Source organism: Rattus rattus, chromosome 4 (assembly GCF_011064425.1).
Source record: "Rattus rattus isolate New Zealand chromosome 4, Rrattus_CSIRO_v1, whole genome shotgun sequence".
NCBI classification, from domain to species: Eukaryota; Metazoa; Chordata; class Mammalia; order Rodentia; family Muridae; genus Rattus; species Rattus rattus.
In genome coordinates, this window is record NC_046157.1 from 8036931 (window position 1) to 8054017 (window position 17087).

The 17087-nt window shown below is 48.9% G+C and overlaps 1 protein-coding gene across 3 annotated transcripts in view; it reads left to right on the forward strand.

The window, feature by feature from the left end:
* The window catches only part of St6gal1 (ST6 beta-galactoside alpha-2,6-sialyltransferase 1), a 125674-nt gene that overhangs the window by 26582 nt on the left and 82005 nt on the right, over window positions 1–17087 (forward strand). For all 3 annotated transcript variants that reach the window (XM_032900031.1, XM_032900033.1, XM_032900032.1), the window contains exon 2: window positions 3492–3634. The gene's annotated coding sequence lies outside the window, so the exon portion shown is untranslated. The remainder of the gene's footprint in view (window positions 1–3491; window positions 3635–17087) is intronic.

A 17087-nucleotide genomic window follows, 5' to 3' on the forward strand; every position in this document is an offset into this window, starting at 1 on the left:
CACTGGTGTGGCCGTGAAGGAGAGAGGCCCTCCTCCTTAGCTCGGTGGCCTTGGAGGATGCATATTTCCTGGATACAGAAACCTGAGCAATTTGGAAAGTCTTTGATCCAGCAATTTGGTTTCCCAGACTGTGGCTTAAAGGATGAATTATGGCTTTCATATATGTATATATATGCATATGTGACATATATATTATATATGATACATGTCTATATCTATATGATATATGATATTTGATATATATTATATATTCTTCCAAAAATACCCCACACTAAAATTAATCAGACACGAAGTCTGACCGTATCAACAGTTAGAATATCTAAATGTGAGTTTGTGGAGCTTCCCATTAGATTTTGAATTCTCAGTATTAAATATATTTTATGCACATATCTCCCACCAAAAATATGAAAAAAAACGCCCGGCAGAGTTGAAATATAAAAACAAGTGGCTTCGCATCCTCTTACGTGACTCGTGACCTTTGCCTGCCTACAGTTCTTACCTAATTGTTACCCTTCCTTGTTCTGTCTGCATGTTATACAGTGCCCACGAGTACATTTGTTTACACATAAACAGACGTTATTGGCCAGGTTTCTCCTTTGAAAGGAGAGCAAGTGTTCTTTCTTTCTGCGATTGTGCGATCTTGTTTAATGTGGTTCATTCCAAGTACCCCGATTTCTTCCATCTCTTCCTGCAAATTTCGCCATTTCATTTCTCTTTAGAGCCGAATAGCGTGGACGCACACATGCACGCGCATGCTCCTCATTCACACTCACACGCACACATGCGTGTGTGCACGTGCGCGTAAACACCATATTTTTTTTCCTTTTTTTTTTTCTTTTTTCTTTTTTCTTTTTTTCGGAGCTGGGAACCGAACCCAGGGCCTTGCGCTTGCTAGGCAGGTGCTCTACCACTGAGCTAAACCCCCAACCCCCACACCATATTTTTATTACCCGTCTATCTGTTGATAGGCAGATAGGTTGTTCCAATTGTTTGCTATGGTGAACAAATCAGCAAGAATAATGGCGTGCAGTTATCTTTATGGGAAGGCCAGGAGTCCTGGGTGTGTGCCCAGGACTGAAACAGCTGGGTCAGATGGCAGTTCTAATTTTAGTTTTTTGAGAAATATTCAAACCGATTTCCACAACGGCTGCATTAATTTGCACTCCCACCGACAGTGAACAAGGATTCCTTTCTCCCCGCAGCCTCTTCAACACTTGCTGTGAGACTTGATGACAGCCATTCTGACTAGGATTAGATGGTATCCCAAAGTAGTTTTAATTCATATTTCCCTGATGGCTGTGGATATTGAAGACTTTAAAAAAAAATGCGTTTCTTTTTCCTTTTTTCAAAAACCATCTGTTCAGTTCCTTAGCTTATTTGTTAATTGGCAATTTTGTTTTCTGGGATTTCAGTTGATGCAGCGCTTTGTAATTCTGGCTATTAGCTCCTGAGGGTTTCTTGAACAGCTCCATCTGTTAATAGTTGGGGGTTAGCTCCTTCGCTACTGGCGTCCTGGTTAAAAAGTTCTCGCTCACCCCTGATGAAGAGCATTCCCTACGCTTCCTTCTAGAGATTGAGGTGTGTCAGGTTTTAAGCGAAGACTTTCGATCCACTTTGAAGTGAGTTTTGTCTGATGTGGAGCCGTGGTTCTAATCACATCGTCTGCCAATGAAAACCCAGCATTGCCAGCCCCATTTGTTGAACAGGTTCCCTTCTTCCTCTCCTTGGCATGTGTACATCCACGGCCAGGTTTAGGTGGGCACAGGGTAGCATTTCTTTTCCCATCCTTCGTCCTATTGCTTTGGTCTTCCTGTCTGTCTGGGTGCCAGTCTCGATCATGGCCGCGCTGCAGTGTATAACCCGAGGCCAGGCGCTGTGTACGATAGATACCTCTGGCTGTGGTCTTACTCTTAGGACACCTTGACTATTTATGGTCTTCCGTGGTTCCATGTGAATTCTTGAATTGTTTCTTTCTCCAAACTTGTGAGATATGATGTTATTAAATTACCTTTGCTAGCACAGCCATTTTGACAGCATTAATTCTGCCACCCCAGGAGCATGGAAGGTCTTTCTATCTATCTACTATTTTCTGTGTTCTCCTTTTCAGTACCTTGAAGTTTTGGGTGTAGAGGTCTTTTGCTTCTTTGTTGTGATGTATTTCTAAAAATTTATTATTTCGGGGTGTGGGCTGAAACAATTTCAAATAATACTTGTGATTAACACAAAAAGAAATAGCAGGAACTTAGATGTCAACCCTTTGAGGGTTTCATAAAATTTATGGTAGGGCACTGCACAAGGGTCACAGGGGACTCATGGATACACACATATTATGTAGCCATTAAATGGCACTCAGGAACTTTGTGAGGACTCACATGAAACCACACCTCACCCATTACCATCTTTATAAAAAAAAAACCAGGCTGATAAAGATAAGACAAGAATCAGAAAGTGATGTGCTTTATAAAACGAGGTATGCTCTGGCGGGAGGGGGTGCCTTAGTGGGGTCCGTGCTGAGGCATTTCCCTGAGGTATCAGCCATAAGACAGGTCTAGCGTTAAAGGAAGTTTATTTGGGAACTGGGAAGGGAGTAGAGGCAGAGAAAGAAAGGGGACAGAGAAGGACAGAAAGAGAGAGGAGAGAGAAAGAGGGAAGACGGCAGCTAGGATCATGTGGCAAGAGAGAGAGAGAGAGAGAGAGAATATGGGGGAGAGAGAGAGACAGAGACAGAGAGACACACAGAGACAAAAGATGGAGAGTCCTTTAATACATGAGCCAGGCTTGTACCTGGCTGTTGCTAGGTGACTGTTGGGCAGAGCCTAGAGGAAACGCTAACAGACAGGGTATTCCTATCCTGTGTCGTTTTCTTGAGTACAGCATCAATGAGTAACTTCTTCTTTTCGTTTAAATGTTACACATTTTAAATGCATAAATAGAATCTAAATCTCTCTGGCACAAGCTCAACTGCAGTTACTTTAAAAATTCACGCTCAGTTTGTAGTCTATGGACTGAAAATTCAGGCCCAGTCTGAAATGCTTCCAGAATGAATGAGAACTTGCATTCACATTTGTAGCAGCAGAAACAGTATACTCCGGGTGGGGAGACGGAGCAGGTTTGCTGAGATCAACAGAACCGCCTGCTTTGTGTGGATCCTGGCCTTGGGCTGGATCTGAGGATGTCTCACCTTGCCTTTTCCCGATACTAACATTGAGTAACATCAGGATTCAGTGGCTTTGATAAAGTTTTACTTTTCTCAATTTGTTACTCAGACTGGGCAAAAACAGGTGGGCAGGGATGAACAGATGGCCAGCTTAAGTCATTTGGGAAGAGGCTGGCTTCTTCCCCGGGAGGAATGCGCTCTGGGAGGGACTCTGAGGTGGGAGCTGCCGGGACAGGGTGGAGGGAGCAAGGGTGTTTGTGGGGGAGGGCGTCCACTCCCACATTGTATTTCCTTGTGCTCGGGCCTCAGCTCACACTCTCACTCTTCTCTGCAGGCAGGGGTAGAGCCAGCTGTGCCAAGCTCCACAGCCAGTGGCTGAGAGAGAAGCAATCAGTGCCCCGGAAGTCAACTGAAATGAACTGGCCCCCTTGAGGCTTCCCCAAATACCTGATACCCACTTTCCAGCCCGATGCTGAGGTAAGAACATCCAGCTCCAAGAAGAGGGCACAGTGGGGGAAAGGTGATGGCACATCTCAAGACTCGGGGAGGAAGGAGTCCTTGTTTTTAGTTCCAGTCATCGGCTTCCACCTCAGCTACACAGAGGCAAGGTCACTGGAGGCCAAAAGCTTTGATTTTAGCACAGGAACTTCCATTTTCTCCACTGCTAAGGAAATTTGAACCCTAAAGAGAGTGAACTTATCCTCAAGGTAAGAAGACTACAGAGAATTCAGATGGATGCTTTTGTGCTGTTCTGTACAGGAAAACAAGCTTCTGGGGAACACATCCATGTGGCCCCCCCCCCATGCACACGCCCTAACCCAGGAAATACAGATGGCAGGCATTGTGCAGGGAGCTTATGGCAAAGCATTCCAGGAGGTTTATCAAAAAGACTTTAACAAACTTAGATAATAAGTACTCCTAGGTCATTTGGAAAAAAAAAAAGCAGGGTCTAAAACCAGTGCTCCGTCAGGGTTCCTCTTAGACAAACTACTGCAGGATGCTGGGGCCTTCGACATGGAGGTGGAGGGGTGAATGATCCACTTCGAGGGGCCAGGAGAGCTCGCTTCTCACTTATAAACTCTCCTGAGCTGCTTCTAGGTAGCCAGGAATTTTTTTCCCCAACGTGATGTTTTTATTGTTTTTCTGGGGGCAATTTCACAAAATGCACTCCAATCACATTTACTTCCTAGTCCTCCTAGGTCCCCCTACCCTGTGACCTTCTCCCAAAAGAAAGAAGAAGGAGAAGAGGAGGAGGAAGGAGAGGAAGGGGAGGAGGAGGAGGAGGAGGAAGAGGAGATGAGATACAGAGTCTGACTGTGTTGCCCATATACTCACTGGAGCATGGTCAAGCTCCCAGAGGCCAGCCTCATAAAGAAAACTGAGTCCTTCCCTTCCAGCACCCAGCCTGAAGCCAATTGTGAAGAGCTTCATGTAGCTTACCGTAGTTTGTTAGAGTTCTCTTCAATGGCTTCCTGTCTAGACTCTTTTCTTTTGTTTTTGTGGGGTGGGGTGGGGTGTGGGTGCCTGGGGGTGGTGTGTGTGGGAGGTGAAGGTGAGGTGCGGGGAGAGGGCGGGAGGAGAGAGGTTGTCACTGAAGCCTTTTAAGTCTTCTCAACTTTGAGTCTGCAGCACCCAGGGGTTTTACAAACTGGTTGTTAGAAATTGTTAGAAACAAAGCACTACGACCCAAAACCTCCAAAACAAGAGGAAATAATACAGACCAGTTTGCAGCTTAGAACTGACCATTGTGGGAGAGTGTCGCCATTGAAATTGGAGGAGCTACAAAGCAGGCTTTCTAGATTTTTCTTTTGGTGGTGCTGAGGATCAAGCCTAGGACACCCATGCTAGGCAAGTGCTGTGCTGTGTCTCTCTCCCCCTGTGAAGACAGGGAGTTCAGTAAACACAAGCTGAGAGCGGCCTGTTCCCAGCGTCTTGTGGGTAGCGGTCAGAGTTTGCTACATAATGGCAGTCTGATACTGTGAGGCTCCTTGCCTGATGCAGGGAGGGAGTTAGGCCACCAGAAAGCCTTGGCTTATTGTTGGAAAGAAACTGGCTGCATTTCTCTCTCTGACTGACATCTCAGGATGTGTGCTGTGTGTGTGTGTGTGGGGGGGGTTCTGAATTATTGATACCCTTTCATAACGGCAGATGAAAACCCTCCCTTTACTGAACAACATCTGGGGTGCATTTTCTTTCTGGAAGAGTTGAGAGGCTGGACAGAGAAGTGTGAAAAGGAGGGTTCAGCAGTGGCAACACTAGATGTGAACGCCAGGACCTCAGACGGGGCTCATAATATCTGAGGGAGGGAGAGGGTGACTTCCTACCAAACATGAAGTTTCAACAAAAGCCTCTTTCTCTCTTCAAGGCCTTGCTGTCAGCAGATTAGAACTAATTACATTAGCATAATGGAGTCCTGGCCCCCTTCCTTCTCAGTCTTCTGGTTACACCCCTTGCTCGCATGTCCTTTGAAAACAGGGCTTAGGGACAGGGTTCCTAAGGTGGAAAGGACATTCCACTTTCCTTTTTCGGGTCAGGGAATTAGAAAGGTAGGAAAGCTCAGCGGTCAGGAATCCAGACCACCTAGCAGCTGGTGGTCAGCTTTTGAGGTGAAGCTATGGGGTGTTCTGGAGGAAGAGGCCGGAATTGGGAGGGGCCTGGGCCCCCTCGGCTGCCTGACCCCTGAGCTTTTGTATGTAACTAGCAATGGAACGTGTCCGTGGTCCCCGGATGCCAGCCCTGCCTCTGCCCTTCTCAGGCCTCCCCTGCATGGTTACCAAAGCCCCAGTACCCTTCGGAAGCAGCCTATAGTTGTCCTGGATGTAAACCTCCTTTCTTCACGGACTTGGTTTTCCTTCTTGGTGCTGATGCAGGTGGAGAAGGTCTTACTCTAAGGACTGGGGAAATCTTTGTGAGGTAAGAAAAGGCAGGGCATGGGTTGAGCACCCATTCTCTCTGCTCTGTCTATGCGCCCTCTTCTTACCTCTGCACCCTCTGGCACTGTGCCTGCACCCATGTCTCAGATAGGGAAACTGAAGCTTGGCTATCAAAAAGCTCCTCTCAGAGTTGCCAAGTGCCCTTCACAGCAAGTGGTCATCGGCCGGGTTCCCAAGCCAGCGCCTGCAAGCATTTCCTCCCCTAAGGGAGTATCCCTCTACTTCAGAATGTGGAATGCTTGTGAACAGGGGCCATGGAGTTTGAACATCTCCCAGGGGCTCTTCCTTGTACTGTGAGAGAACATCAGCTCTGGGAGCCTGTGTTTCCTGCAGCTTGTCCACGCAAAGCCCCAGGAGACGGGCGGGCCCACACTGTAACCTCCCAACCGTCCCTGCTGACTGGAAACAGGGTTTCCCTCTCCTGAGTTCTCAGATTTCTTTACAAGGGCATGGATGTTTTGTGATTGGAGGTAGGCTCCACGTATGGGAGAAAACATAAGGCACTTTGTCTTTCTGAATCTGGTTACTTAGCTCACCACAACGATTTCCAGTTCTACCCATTCTTATGGTTTTTTAAAAATGGCTGCATAGAGTTCTGTTGTGTAGATAGACCTCCTTTCTTTGCCTTTTCCTCAGTTGATGGGCATCTAGCTAGTTCCAGCTCTTTGGTACTGTGAAGGGTGCTGCTGTATAACATAGATATGTAAGACATTTTTTCCCCCCTCCATGGCTCAGTCCATCACTAGGGGAAACCAGTGCAGGGATTCAAGGCAGGACCCTGGAGCTGATGCAGAGGCCATGGAATGGGTGCCGCTCACTGGTTTGCTCCTTGTAGCTTGCTCAGCCTGCTTTCTTACAGAACCCAGGACACCAGCTCAGGGGTGGCCCCACCCTCAGAGAGCCAGGCCCTGCATGTCAATCATCTATCACAATAATATCCCAGGATTGCCCATACCCCAGTCTACTAGGGGCATTCTCTCATTTGATGTCCCCTCTTCTAAATGACTCTAGCATGTGTCAAGTTGACATAAAGCAAGCCAGCATCTCATGTGTTACTTAGTGTGCTCATCATAGACCAAACCCTTCGAACTAAGGTTAGGGGTCTGGACAGCCTGGAATATACCTGCTTGAAAGATAAGCAGGAGGTGTATAGCTCTAGCTGGAAGGAGAGCCTATATCCTATATGGTCTTGTTTCCAGAATGTTCCTCCCCTTGTCCTTGTTAAATCTGTGTGTCCAAGGCTGGGCCAGAATTTCTTGCCCAAGCAGGCTGAGCTATCTGGCTGCCATGTAGTAGATACTCAGTAAACAGCTGCAAAACTAGATCAAAGTCTTCTTGCCTGGGATATTTTTTGAACAGGACTCTAATAGCACGAGAAGAGTTGAAATGAAACCAAGAGACTTCCATAAAACAAAGAGAACAATCACTGGAGTGAATGGACAGCCTGGAGAGGTCTTGGCCAAGTATACCCCAGGCAACAAATGTTGTGTCAATGAGTGTGTCAGTGAACGGAACAGGCAGCATATATATTCTAAAACGTTCAACATCCTTAGCCATCAGGGCAGTGCAAAATAAAACTAGGTTGGAATTCCATCCCACCCAAGTGAAGAAAACAAACAACAAGAAGTTCTGGTGAAGATGTAGGGAAAGGAACCACAACTCACCACTGATGATGTGCAAACTGGCGTAGCCATTGTTCAACCCATATGGAGGTTTCTCAGCAAGTTGACATAGAATTACTGTATGTATGTATGTATGTATGTATGTATGTATGTATGTATGTATGAAGCTATACCTGAAGGGGTCGGTCAGCACACCAGAGAAAACCCTTTCCTCCTCAGGCTGCTTTTGGTCATGCTGTTCTACCACAGCAAAAGAAACCCTTAGCCAGTGCACATGGGGAAGAGGGGCACCTGAGGGGACAAGACAGAGTGGCCAGGGGCTGTCTAGAAAGGCAACGCCAGATGGAAGAGAGCTCTGCTCTGACTAAGCCGGGGGTGGTGAGGTCGTGGGGTGCGGTTTCACAGGGAATCAAGACTTCTTTTGACTGTGACAGCTCGGTTCCACAGGATGCTCAGAGAACATAAACTAGGGTTGAAAGGGCTCTTTTTGTCTCCTCCCTTGGAAGAAGCAGAGACCCAGAAAGGAGGAGGTCTTACTTATTGCTCAGGAAACAGGAGTCTGGTCTCCTGACTGACCAGAGTCTGTCTCATCAAATCTTCCTGGCCAAAGGGAATGCTGGCCCGGAGGCTACACTGCCGCCTTCCTGTCCTAGTTTGCAGTGGACTTTGCTGCTGTAGACATTTGTAGCAATGACAACCCAGGATGGGGAGGTGACATCTTAGTTACCAGAGATCTCCCTGCCTCCCCACTGCCTTTGTTCAGTGTGTGCTTCTGTGTCTGCTTTTGCTAGGATCAGCCACCCAGGGCTCACCATGAGTGCTCAGCCTTGGAGAGGTTGGGTGCTTGAGCTGACTTGATGGCAGCTGCAGGTCCCCCAGGCCCTGGAGGCTTTCTGTTCCAGCTTCCTTCTGTAATAGATAGGCTGCAGGGTTCCTACCCCTTGTGGAGACCAGTAGTAATTTGCATAAGTCTTTTCTCCTTGAAGCTGATTCAGTGGGGGACAAAAGACCATTATTATCACACTCCCTCCACCTTTACCAAGGAATGATTGATAGATAACCGACCTACCTATGTTTAAACTGCGCAGCATGGAGGAGTTTTGGCATATGTATCTGCTTGTGGATCACGTCAGTGCTCGCAACCATTGTGGGCTTCTCCACATCTCTTCCTGTGCTGTATTCTTCCCTCCTGCTCCTTTCTGTCTCCCTCCCACCTCAGCAATGGCCATTCCATTTCTCCTCACTGCAGTGTGCAGTGCTCACAGGAAAACCACAGGAAGCTGGGTTCCTGTGGCATGCACCCCTTTTCCTCCCGTGTCGGTCTCTAGTGTGTGAAGCAACCATTTCTTCCTTTGCTGCTAAAGGGGCGTGGATGTCCCAAGGTTTCACCGCGCACCTTTAGGCAAATATTTGGATTGTTTTTAATTTGCGGCTATTAAAGTCGCTAAGCATTTGAAAAGCGTAAGAAAAAAGACAGTCTTTGTATAGCCCACACGTAGATTTCTCTTGTGAGAAGCCATGACAGGGACCGGCTGTGTGGTATATGGTAGGTCTGCCTTTGCTTTTCAGGAAGCTGCAAACTGTCTCCGAGATGGCACTGCAGGCGCTCTGCCTCCTTGTCGATCCTTGTCTGTGGCAGGTTTTGAACCCTGAACCCTGGGAACGAGTGGCCAGGTGCCTATTTAACATATGAAAGCGGAGAGGGACTGCTGGGTTCTCCCTGGACCTCTCAGCCCCCTCCTGGCTTCCTACCCCGGAGTTCTCCAGCTCAGGGGGCTGGACTGCTCTTTTGTAAAATCCAAGTATTTGGGTACCAGCTCTCTTTGTACTTCGGGCCTCCTTCCTGGCTACTGCATCTGGTTCTCCTGCTCTTTCCTCTCCCTTCTCCTCCCCCCTTTCCCAAGGCAGAGTTCAGTCTGGCCACGTCCTCTGTGGATTCTTGCAGATGTCCCTGCCTCTCCTCCACCATAGCCAGCCAGGACCAGCCATTTTCTTTTTCTTTTTCTCTTTCTTTTTCTCCTTCTTTTTCTTTTCATTCAGTGTGCCAGGTTTACTTTTAGCCACTTTCACCGCGATGTCCGCCTTGAGGTGCTTGGGTTTCCTTCCAGGTTCGTGTTGCTCCACTCTTTTCACGAATGCCCGGGCTGTCTACGTATTCCCTTCTATGACGTTTCAGCTCGAACCTCCGGGCTTTTATAAAAAGTTACAGTGAATTTCATCTCCTAATTCAGTTGAAAGATTTTCTTATCTGTTCTACCGACGGGACTTTATCGGCTAGGTTTATAACCATTTCCTCAAGTCCCGTGCCAGTCACGGAGCCGGAGATAACCAACGAGAAGCGTAGTAATTCCAATCTGAGTAAGTGTGATGCACATCCTGACAGGAGGAGAGCGGCAGTCCCGAAGCAGGAAGTGTCTTGGGGGAGAGTGACGGCTCCACAGGAAGTCAGAGCGCAGTGGTGGAGGGTAGACCGCGGCTTGAGTAGAGGCTTGCTCACACCTCACTCAGAGCTATGGGCGGTTGGATCTGTGAGGACCGGGGGTTTGGAGCACACGGGTGTGGTCTCTAATCCTAGTGCTCCCTGATTACTGGCTGGGCACTCCTGTCTTTAAATCCGTTTTGTTTCAGAAATAATTACAGAATCCCAAGAAAGCTCTACAGCTGGGTCGGAGAGATAGAACACAACTGTGGTTTCTCCAGTGGCTCCATCTTGCATAATTACTGGGTGGGGCGGGTGCCTGAAACAGCTGTGCTGAGCGTACAGCGCTCAGACCTCTGTGGAGACCAGTATGACCACCATTGCAACTGGGATTCAGAAGTGTTCCCTAACCACGGAGCACCTCTGCCTTTGTCGTTGCACTGGCTCCTCCCTGTTCTCTACCCAGATACTTGTCTAACACAGCACACAATCTTTGAGATGCATTTTGGACACTCACTATAAAGACCCTCAGGCCCACTGAGGACGTTGAATCCATCCCGAGGCCTCTCTTTTTCATGGCTGAGTACTATTCCACGGCATGGATGTTAGCCACCCTAGCCTGTGTATTTGTTATCTGTTGCTGTGATAAAATACCATGACCAGAAAACATGTTAAGGAAGACAGTTTATTTTAGTTTGTGATTCCAGAGGGTTGGAGTTCACACGGGTAGGGATGGCATGGTAACAACGCTGGCAGGGACAGGAAGCCGAGAGGTCACATCTCAACCATACGAAGGAAACAGAGTGAACTGGAAGTGGGGTAAGCCTGTGAGCTCTCAAAACCTTCCCCTTGTGACTCCTCCTAAAGGTTCCATAATCTGCCACCTGGGACCACGGTGTTCAAACACCTTAGCCGGCCGGGGACCAATTTCTCATTGAAACCACTGTAGCCCTTCACCCATCGAAGGATATTCTAATTACTCTCAGGCTCAGAGGTGCTAAGAATATGGCGGATGTCAACAGTCACATGCTTTTGTATGAGCATGAGCTTTCTTTTTCTCTTTTTCTCAGACAAGTGCGCAGGACTAGAAACAGTGGGTTCCATGGCAAACATGTCTAATTTTTAAGAGACTACCAGAATGTTTGGTAGAGTGATGGCCCACTCCACACCCTCCACACCTCCCCGACCACGTCAGGGGGGATGCTAGTTTGCTCTCTTCAGCGCACTACTAACTGCTGTGGTAGCTCTCCTTATCACGCTGCCTGTTCTGACGGAGACTGACTGCCACTCTCCCGTCCACCCAGTCTTGGTCTGGATCTGTCTGCGGGTGCAGCCTCGTGTGCCCTCCAGTGGGGAAGCAGATGGATCTAGTGCTGTCTTTCCTCTTCCACCGCGTCCAAAACTGCCCTGGTCGTGCTCCCTCTTTGTTCGTTGCCCTGGTTCATTGTTTCTGGGTGGCTAAGGAAGAGGCTATTTCACAGAGCTGTGTGGTTTTCCAGGGAGGACTTTTCCTTGTCTCCACAGATGAGCAAACAGCCCCAAGTACTTTTCACTGTGGTCCCACTGCCCCTCCCCAGTACCAGTGTACCAACATCGATCTGTGCCTCTGCCACTGGCCCTGGGAGCCATTTTCTCAGTGTGTTCTGATTTGACAGTGCCAAGGGCAGCTGTCCACCTTCAGGCCCACCTCAAACCCAGTGTTGTCCACTCCTTCTGCTTGCAGGCAGGTTGGCAGCTTTTGCACACTGAAGAAAGAACAGAGGCACCTAGCACTGGCGATGTGCTCATGTTATGGGCACCGGGTTTGCCCTCCTGTTCCCTCAGTTCATCAGTACCACAACTGTAAAATGGGCATAATGTAAATATTTGTACCCAGAGAAGCAGGCATGCAGAAAGGTTTTACAGCTAGCAAATAGCTCTAGCATTTGCAACCACCAAGACCGCAGCAGCCACCCTGCTCCTCCTACTTTACCTGAATACTAGCTAGATTCGTGCCAAGACCTACAGAGCACCTTGCTGTGCATCTGCGGGTCACAGGCCTCCCCCTAGGCATTCACAAGGGAAGAGAATTTGCTGTCAGCCTTTCCTGGAGCAGAAACAGTTTGTGTGTTTTCGATGGGAAACGGTCGATGGGAGTGAAGGAATTTCTGGGAGAATGGAAGCTTCCTTGAAGACCCAATAGGACTCATTCTGCACAAGTATGACTGGAGCTTAGGTTCCAAATACCATGTCCATCTGCGAGACACATTGTGTTTCTGTGCCTGCCGCTTGCTCAGTGTCCATTTGTACATGCCCGGGCTGAAGGAGGGTGGTGCAGGTCCCTGACTGTGGGGTAGCATGTGACCTCACTAGGGCTAAGATTCTCAGCCACTGGCCTGGCTGAGGTAATCTTGAGTGTAGACTGCCATCCCACCCCTCCCGCTTCTGCCTATCAGGAATGGCTGGGAAGGGGTGTGGACAGTTTATTCTGCCCAGTCTGGGTTTTGGTATCCTTCCCTTTGAGAAAGGTAAGAGTTAATAGCTTTTCATGGGCAGAGAGGAGGGTAGATGGAGGGAGTGACCCCGGGGGAGTGTTCACTCTTTCAAGGATTGGCTTTCTCAAGGCGAATACTTGGTACGTGCCTGTCCCTCCTTCAGGTGCCCTATATAAACGGGGCAGGACTGCTGGAAGAAATCTGGCTGTATGCCTCACCCCGGCCATTCGGGGAAGCATTCCTTACTCATTTAGTGCACATCTTGGGTCTGTGTCAGGCACTGTGAGCACGTGAGCCTGGTCTGCACCCTTGCATGTGTTGTCTAAAGAGAGAGCCATGAATACTAAGACCAGCAAGTGTGACGTCACAGATTTTGTGCAGGAAGCTCTGATGCCATGTGAGCGAGCTGTCTGAGAGATAGATCGCTCCTTCAGGAAGTGGTCTCGCGTCCTGACCTGGGGTTTTAGGCCTTAGCTGTGGGTGATGTTCAGGAAGGTTTTGTGCTTTGTGCTCGGGTGGTGACTGTAGCCAGACCCAACGCTTTGGCCATTCAAGACCTTTCCTCCTCAACAAAGATGCTCTACAAGGTTACTTATGTCCAGCCTTTCGCCTTCTGGTACTCATGGGTACTAACGGACTCTGGAACTGTGCCTTCGGGGGTAGCCATCTTTTTCTGTTGTGGAGTGTGCTTATAACTCTGTTCAGCACTCCGCTGGAACCAGAGCGCCGCCATGATGGCTTAGATCGTGATATAAAGTTTTCAAACCGCTTGGCTGAGGGTGCAATTACTTGTCCATGAAAATAACCCAGGTTAGAAGGATGATCAAGAGAAGGCCAGGGTGGGTAAAACCTTTTTGTATCAAACCTGAAGTGAGTCAGTCCATCCCAGGACTCACATGGTACAAAGAGAAAGCCGAGTTCTGCAAGTTGTTCTTTGGCCTCCACACAAACTCTGTGGCACGTGCGCCCACACATATATTCACAAATCAATGCATAATAAATAAACGAGTGTGGAGGGAGGAGAGAGAGAGAGAGAGAGAGAGGTTTTGATGTTTTTAAAAGTAAATTACTGAGTTGAGCAGCCATTGCTACAATCCATTATTGGTCAGATGAGAATATTTTTATTCTGTATGAGGTTAGTTCTGTGCTTCCAGAACTCATTAATTAATTAATTAATTAATTAATTAAATTGTCCACTGAGAGCCTGCTGAAGCCCACAGTTGGGTTAGGGACAAAACCGCTTTTCCGCAGCTCCCCAGCTTCTTGCTGAAGACAAGCTTGGCCTTGACTTGGCTCTCTGGCTCTCCGGTGTGGGGCTGGGGGAGCTGCAGGGCCGGTGTGTGGTTTTTTTTCTGCTCCATGATTGTCACCTGCAGAGCAGGTAGAGGCTTTGTATTTGCTGTCCCTTGAGGTTCGCATCGGTAAATAGCCGGAGGCTTCGGCAGGCCTGGATGGATGATCGCTGGAGGAAGGAGATGGCTGAGCTGACTGCAGTGCTCAGATTTGATTGACAGGTGGGATTGGAGACAGGATATGTGACGTCAGCACACCTGGCTGGGGAAGGTGAATGAAGAGCTAGTGGCCAGGGGCAGGGCGAGAGCGTTAGGGGCTGTGGTGGATCAGTTTGGTGGCTGGGAAGCAAGGTTTATACTTGGCCTGCCAGGCTGAGGAATTTCAACAGGGTGGATTGAACATAGGGATTTTTTTGAAGTGTTGGAGGCACTTTTGATTCTTCAGAGCTAGGGAGACTTCGTCTTGTACAGGTAAGGCATTTGACGCGGAGACTGGTTAGGGGGCTGTGGTGAGGGTCCTGAAGGTAGGTATAGTTCTGGGTTCTTCCTCTTCTCTTGGAGTGCCTGGGTGTCTCCGGCACACCGGCTGGGAGAGGACAGGGCAAAGCTGCTGTTTACCAGGTTGGGGAGGGTAAAGTGGAGTCCAGTCTGGATGAACAGGACCCCGGTCTGGTTGGGAGAGAGAGAGAGGGTGTGTGTGTGTGTGTGTGTGTGTGTGTGTGTGTGTGTGTGGTGTGTGTGTGGTGTGTGTGTGTCGGTGTGTGTGTGTGTGTGTGGTGTTTGTATGGTATGTGTGTGTCGGTGTGGGTATGGTGTGTCTGGTGTTTGTATGGCATGTATATGTGTGTCTGTGTATATGGTATGTGTGTATGGACTGTGTATATGCTGTGTATGTATGGTGTTTGTATGGTGTGTGTATCTCTGTGCATATTGTGTTTGTATTGTGTATATGTATGGAGTTTGCATGGTGTGTGTGTGTGTGATGTGTGCGGCTGATGTGTCTGGTGTTTGTATGATATGTGTGTGTTTCTGTGTGTGTGTATGGTGTTTGTATGGTTTGTGGGTATCTCTGTGTGTGTTTGTGTGTCTGTGTATATGGTGTATGTGTATGGGGTATGTATATGGCATGTGCGTATGGTGTTTGCATGGTGTGTGTCTGTGTGTATGGTGTGTATGTGTCTGGGTATGTATGGTGTTTGTATTGTGTGTGTGTCTGTGTATGTGTGGTATGTATGGAGTTTGTATTGTGTGTGTATGGTGTTTGTATGGGGTGTGTGTGTATGTATGGTGTTTGTATGGTGTGTATGCGCGCGCGCGCGCGCGCGCGCGTGTGTGTGTGTGTGTGCATGTGTGTGTACACATGAGCTCTGTTTGTCCCATTGAGCAGTGATGAGTAGCACAGAGAGGTTTCCTTGAGAGTGCTCAGCTGTACCCACACAACAGAAGTCAGTGAGGTGAACCTGGGAGGCCGGGCCCTCAGGGTTAGGATCAGGTCCAGATAAGCGTCTGCTGAACATACACAGCTGGGTGAGTTTCTCCTCAATCCTGAGTCCTAGATGTTTCCCTTGCCCCAGCCCTGCTCTGGTCCTGGAGACAGTGGTAGGGAGGAGGCTGGAGAAAGCCTTGGTCCTCCAAGCTCTAATACTGCAGATGCGAGCTGGCTTAGAAGAAATTCCCAAAGCTGCATGGGGCTCACTCTTCTCCCTACCCCGAGACAGCCCTCCCGGGCTCCAGACCACAGATCAGAGCCAACTAATACAAGGTGCCCAAGACATGGCCAGTGGGACAGTCGGGATCAGTTCTGTATCTGAGGATGAGAAGCCCATTCGTGGGGAGCCTGCTGTTTCCATGCATTGCCTGGGGTGACGGATGATGTTCTGCATACCTCACATTCTTAAGTGAACCTTTACACCATGTGCCGTCATTCCACATCTTCCTGCTGAGGGAGCTGAGGGAACTGAGGCAGAGAGGGAGCGAAGGGCTGGTGTCAGTTATGCGTCGACTGCCTAGGGGGCTGAGCTTGGGCTTTCTTCCTATATACCGCACCCTACTTCAGTTTCGGTCCTTCATGAGTGAGTGCATTGCTGTCTTAGGTACAGAGACCGTATGGACAAAGGACGTGAAAGTCCTCTGAGCCTCCACCCCACGGTGCCCTCCCATGTTTTCAGTCTCAGGCAAACAACACCAGTTTGCTGTTGCTGGGTCAATAAACCACAGGGCTGTACTCCCCGCTTCTTGCCTCCGGAGCATTCCCTTGGGAAGTCCACTGGTGAGGGAGCACTCAGGAATGCCTGTGCTTGCGCCCCTCTCTCTGACCCCTAGCCATTTCCTCTAGCCTCCCCCAGGGAGCCCTAAGTCCCTCCAGATAAAGGTGAGTTACTCTGGCCACCCCTACCCTCAGCCCCAGGGAGAATTTTGACACAGTGTTTCCACTTGTCATTTCAGACTGTTTGCCAGAGTTTGCGGAAAAAGGCCTGTATTATTAATGCCCTCACTGGGAACAGCTGCGCCCGCCCGCCAGGCTGTCATGTGAGACTTCTGAAAAGGACTCAGTGTGAGGCCTGGAGATCTTCTGGATCCCGTGGGTCAGGGGAAACTTGATCCTGTGGAGGCTGAGAGCAGGGCGGGGGAGGGGGGGTGCAGAAAATATTTGGAAGCATTCTTCTGTCTCCCATAGAGACAGCAGCCCTGTGCCTCTAGGTGCTGACTCCACCTGCTCCCCCGTGGGGTTCTTTGAAGCCTCACCGAGATTAAAAACAAAGACATTAGTAATTAGCAACAGAGAGGCGTGGCTGCTTACAGCACTCACTTTGAATGAAATTAGCGCTCAGAACTGGGCTCTGGACTGTGTGTGTGTGTGTGTGTGTGTGTGTGTGTGTGTGTGTGTGTGTGTGTGTGTGTGTGTTTTGTTCAGGTTCTTTTGGGGACTTTGGCGTCTCAGACACAGGTTTCTCACGTTGTCCCTGTAGCTGTCCCTGTTACTAAATTTTAGGGTGAGTTCCTGAGCCCTAGCAGCCTGGGAAGAGAAACAGAGATTGTAGTGACCTCTTTCCTCAAGTCTGAATGGTGCTTCACATTCCACCAAGCTCCTCACGGTTTAGACCAGGGGTTCTCAACCTTCCTAAGGCTGCCGCCCTTTAATACAGTTCCTCATGTTGTGGTGACCCCCAGCCATGAAAGTAGTTTCACT